The sequence below is a fragment of the Danio rerio genome, chromosome 19, assembly GCF_052040795.2.
Source record: "Danio rerio strain M-AB ecotype USA chromosome 19, GRCz13ab, whole genome shotgun sequence".
Lineage (NCBI taxonomy): Eukaryota > Metazoa > Chordata > Actinopteri > Cypriniformes > Danionidae > Danio > Danio rerio.
This window is the reverse complement of record NC_141039.2, coordinates 39,851,119-39,856,969: the sequence shown is the minus strand read 5'-3', so window position 1 is coordinate 39,856,969 and position 5,851 is coordinate 39,851,119. Positions and strand designations below refer to the sequence as shown.

The following is a 5,851-nucleotide window of genomic DNA, read 5'->3' as shown; positions in this document are numbered from 1 at the left end:
TCCGATTCTGGAATGAATCTTTAATCATTTAAACAGTTTAAAAGAAACTGTAATATATGACACGAACAGTCTAAATAAAGGCCACTTTACGTTTAACTAACATATAGTTGTGTCGTATCAGTGTTTTGCCTCTTTGTGATTCACTTTAAAGAAAATAAATGTCACGTGACTGACAACATTGTTGATTCTTGAATTTTCTGCGTTGCCATGGAATAGAATGTTTACTGTAACTGGTTCAGAATCAGTTCTGTGTTGCTATGGAATGGAATGTTTACTGTTACTGGTTCGGAATCGGTGTTTGACCGTCGCGAACATTCATAAAGTTAAAATCTGTAAAAAATGAAGAAATATAACTGCAACAACAACTAAAATCACTAGTTCAAATTATTTTCTCGAAACATTTAGTTTTTCGGCCTAAAACGAATCTTTAAAACATGTTTACTGTCGTTTTCATCGTTGTTACTGTGCTCCAACAACGGCATCGAGTGACAAATCACAGTAAGAACATTTCCATTTACTAAATCCTGACTGTTTAACGTTAGTATGTTAATATTAATTCAAATCTGTGTTATTAACTTGTGTTACATTGCAAAACTTACTATTCCTTAACGGTGTTGTGGTACTTTGCATGACTTTTCCATTTGATTTGGGTATCCAGGTCCTTAACCATCCGTTCATTTGATTTTTCCTTTTATGGTAAGCATGATAAATAATAAAAAAAAAAAATTGACAAAATTGACAAGTGAAATTTTTTTAAAAACTTGGAATATTTTATTCTAAAAATTACTGCATTTCTGAACATCTTCTTTGTTTCTGTCTTTCCAAGTTACTGTGGCAGCCTACATGACATGTTGAGCTGCACAATTGCAGAAATGGTAAGACTTGTTACATGGCAATATTAAAACTTAAGTAAACGTATGTGACATTTCTGAACTTGTTTCTGTCATTGCATGAGTCTTTCCAACTACACGACGTGCTCCAGTGATGCAATAAGATGACAAACATGGTAAGATCTTAATAACAACATCAGACACATATATAAAGTTGTGGTAAAGTTCAGTATATGTTTGTGTTATTTATAAATTCAATTAATTTATTATTTGCTTTTAGTTTGTTTCTATAATGTGACAATCTGAAAATTGCATAAATAAAAAAAAAACATTTTATTCTACAAATCTATATTTCTGAATATTTTCTTTGTTTTTGTCTTTTTCTTTGCATGAATCAAACATAGAACATATGTAAACCTATGTCAAATTTCTGAACAATTTCTGTTTTTATTTTCTTTGCATGAATCTTTCAATTTACATGACATGGTTTGAGCTGATACAATGGCAAACATGGTAAGATCTTAGCCTCAGAAACCTATAAATGTCTTGTATTAATATTTTAATATGAAAAATGTACAGTATTTCTGAACACTGTCTTCGTTTTTGTCTTTGTGTGAGTCTTTCCAGCTACAGTACATGACATGTTGAGCTGCCACAATGGGCAAACAAGGTAAGACTTATTACATGACAATATCAAAACATATGTAAACGTATGTAACATTTCTGAACAATTTCTGTTTCTTTCTTTGCTTGAGTCTTTCCATCTACTTGACATGGTTTGAGCTGATACGATGGCAAACATGGTAAGATCTTAGCATCAGAAACCTATAAATGTGTTGTATTAATATTTTAATATGAAAAATTTACAGTATTTCTGAACACTGTCTTCGTTTTTGTCTTTGTGTGAGTCTTTCCAGCTACAGTACATGACATGTTGAGCTGCTATAATAGTAAACATGGTAAGACTTATTACATGACAACATCAGAAAAATGTTGACTTGTGTAACATTTCTGAACTATTTCTGATTTTTTCTTTGCATGAGTCTTTCTATCAACATGACATGGTTTGAGCCGATACAATGGCAAACATGGTAAGATCATAGCATCAGAATTCTACAGTTTAAATGTGCTGTATTAAGTTTTACTAATGGAAAATTCACAGTATTTCTGAAAATGTTCTTTGTTTCTGTCTTTGTTTGAGTCTTTCCAAGAACAGTACATGACATGGTTTGAGCATCCACAATGGCTAACACGGTAAGACGTATTACATGACAACATCAGAAACCTAAATAAACTTGTGTTAAATGCGTGAATATTTTATTAAAATAATGATGATAATGATCATAATAATTAATTCACTACATTACTGATTATTGTCTTTGTTTTTATTATTGCTTCTTTCCATCTACATGACGTGGTCCAATGATCCAATAAGATGGCAAACATGGTAAGATCTTAATTACAACATCAGAATTTTCAGAAACATCAGCATAGTTTTGTATTATTTAAAAATTCACTTAATTTCTTAATTTCCTTTAGTTTGTTTCTGTAATGTGACGGTCTCTGAGAATTGTATAAATGTAAAATCTATATACAAATCTATATTTCTGAATATTTTCTCCTCTTCTGTGTTTTTGTGAGTTTTTCCAACGACACATGTACACAAGAACATGACATGTTGAGCTGCCACCATGGCAAACAAGGTAAGACTTAATACATGACAACATTAGAACATATGTAAACCTATGTCAAATTTCTGAACAATTTCTGTTTTTATTTTCTTTGCATGAATCTTTCAATTTACATGACATGGTTTGAGCTGATACAATGGCAAACATGGTGAGATCTTAGCCTCAGAAACCTATAAATGTCTTGTATTAATATTTTAATATGAAAAATTTACAGTATTTCTGAACACTGTCTTCGTTTTTGTCTTTGTGTGAGTCTTTCCAGCTACAGTACATGACATGTTGAGCTGCTATAATAGTAAACATGGTAAGACTTATTACATGACAACATCAGAAACTAATGTTGACTTGTGTATCATTTCTGAACTATTTCTGATTTTTTCTTTGCATGAGTCTTTCTATCAACATGACATGGTTTGAGCCGATACAATGGCAAACATGGTAAGATCATAGCATCAGAATTCTACAGTTTAAATGTGCTGTATTAAGTTTTACTTATGGAAAATTCACAGTATTGCTGAAAATGTTCTTTGTTTCTGTCTTTGTTTGAGTCTTTCCAAGAACAGTACATGACATGGTTTGAGCATCCACAATGGCTAACACGGTAAGACGTATTACATGACAATATCAGAAACCTAAATAAACTTGTGTTAAATGCATGAATATTTTATTAAAATAATGATGATAATAATCATAATAATAAATTCACTACATTACTGATTATTGTCTTTGTTTTTATTATTGCTTCTTTCCATCTACATGACGTGGTCCAATGATCCAATAAGATTGCAAACATGGTAAGATCTTAATAACAACATCAGAAACTTTAGAAACATCAGCATACTTTTGTATTATTTAAAAATTCACTTAATTTCTTAATTTCCTTTAGTTTGTTTCTGTAATGTGACGGTCTCTGATAATTGTATAAATGTAAAATCTATATACAAATCTATATTTCTGAATATTTTCTCCTCTTCTGTGTTTTTGTGAGTTTTTCCAACGAGACATGTACACAAGTACATGACATGTTGAGCTGCCACCATGGCAAACAAGGTAAGCCTTAATACATGACAACATTAGAACATATTTAAACCTATGTCAAATTTCTGAACAATTTCTGTTTTTATTTTCTTTGCATGAGTCTTTCCATCTACTTGACATGGTTTGAGCTGATAAGATGGCAAACATGGTAAGATCTTAGCATCAGAAACCTATAAATGTCTTGTATTAATATTTTAATATGAAAAATTCACAGTATTTCTGAACACTGTCTTCGTTTTTGTCTTTGTGTGAGTCTTTCCAGCTACAGTACATGACATGTTGAGCTGCTATTAAACATGGTAAGACTTATTACATGACAACATCAGAAACTAATGTTGACTTGTGTAACATTTCTGAACTATTTCTGATTTTTTCTTTGCATGAGTCTTTCTATCAACATGACATGGTTTGAGCCGATACAATGGCAAACATGGTAAGATCATAGCATCAGAATTCTACAGTATAAATGTGCTGTATTAATTTTTACTTATGGAAAATTCACAGTATTTCTGAAAATGTTCTGTTTCTGTCTTTGTTTGAGTCTTTCCATGAACAGTACATGACATGGTTTGAGCATCCACAATGGCTAACACGGTAAGACGTATTACATGACAATATCAGAAACCTAAATAAACTTGTGTTAAATGCATGAATATTTTATTAAAATAATGATGATAATAATCATAATAATAAATTCACTACATTACTGATTATTGTCTTTGTTTTTATTATTGCTTTTTTCCATCTACATGACGTGGTCCAATGATCCAATAAGATTGCAAACATGGTAAGATCTTAATAACAACATCAGAAACTTCAGAAACATCAGCATACTTTTGTATTATTTAAAAATTCACTTAATTTCTTAATTTCCTTTAGTTTGTTTCTGTAATGTGACGGTCTCTGAGAATTGTATAAATGTAAAATTTAAATACAAATCTATATTTCTGAATATTTTCTCCTCTTCTGTGTTTTTGTGAGTTTTTCCAACGAGACATGTACACAAGTACATGACATGTTGAGCTGCCACTATGGCAAACAAGGTAAGACTTAATACATGACAACATTAGAACATATGTAATCCTATGTCAAATTTCTGAACAATTTCTGTTTTTATTTTCTTTGCATGAGTCTTTCCATCTACTTGACATGGTTTGAGCTGATACGATGGCAAACATGGTAAGATCTTAGCATCAGAAACCTATAAATGTCTTGTATTAATATTTTAATATGAAAAATTCACAGTATTTCTGAACACTGTCTTCGTTTTTGTCTTTGTGTGAGTCTTTCCAGCTACAGTACATGACATGTTGAGCTGCTATAATAGTAAACATGGTAAGACTTATTACATGACAACATCAAAAAACTAATGTTGACTTGTGTAACATTTCTGAACTATTTCTGATTTTTTCTTTGCATGAGTCTTTCTATCAACATGACATGGTTTGAGCCGATACAATGGCAAACATGGTAAGATCATAGCATCAGAATTCTACAGTATAAATGTGCTGTATTAATTTTTACTTATGGAAAATTCACAGTATTTCTGAAAATGTTCTTTGTTTCTGTCTTTGTTTGAGTCTTTCCATGAACAGTACATGACTTGGTTTGAGCATCCACAATGGCTTACACGGTAAGACGTATTACATGACAACATCAGAAACCTAAATAAAGTTGTGTTACGTGCACGAATATTTTATTAAAATATTGATGATAATAATCATAATAATAAATTCACTACATCCCTGATTATTTTCTTTGTTTCTATTGTTGCTTCTTTCCATCTACATGACGTGGTCCAATGATCCAATAAGATTGCAAATATGGTAAGATCTTAATAACAACATCAGAAACTTCAGAAACATCAGCATAGTTTTGTATTATTTAAAAATTCACTTAATTTCTTAATTTCCTTTAGTTTGTTTCTGTAATGTGACGGTCTCTGAGAATTGTATAAATGTTAAATCTATATACAAATCTATATTTCTGAATATTTTCTCCTCTTCTGTGTTTTTGTGAGTTTTTCCAACGACACATGTACACAAGTACATGACATGTTGAGCTGCCACCATGGCAAACAAGGTAAGACTTAATACATGACAACATTAGAACATATGTAATCCTATGTCAAATTTCTGAACAATTTCTGTTTTTTCATTTTCTTTGCATGAATCTTTCAATTTACATGACATGGTTTGAGCTGATACGGTGGTAAACATGGTAAGATCTTAGCCTCAGTAACCTATAAATGTCTTGTATTAATATTTTAATATGAAAAATTCACAGTATTTC

At 30.8% G+C, this 5,851-nt stretch overlaps 1 long non-coding RNA gene across 1 annotated transcript; it reads left to right on the top strand.

Annotated features, from left to right (window-relative positions):
* The first annotated feature begins 273 nt into the window (after positions 1-273).
* On the top strand, positions 274-4,256 carry LOC148679808 (uncharacterized). The gene is made up of 5 exons (XR_015945376.1): positions 274-498; positions 827-1,006; positions 1,324-2,084; positions 2,266-3,122; positions 3,304-4,256. It is a non-coding gene; the product is annotated as an uncharacterized LOC148679808 (long non-coding RNA).
* Positions 4,257-5,851: the final 1,595 nt, after the last annotated feature.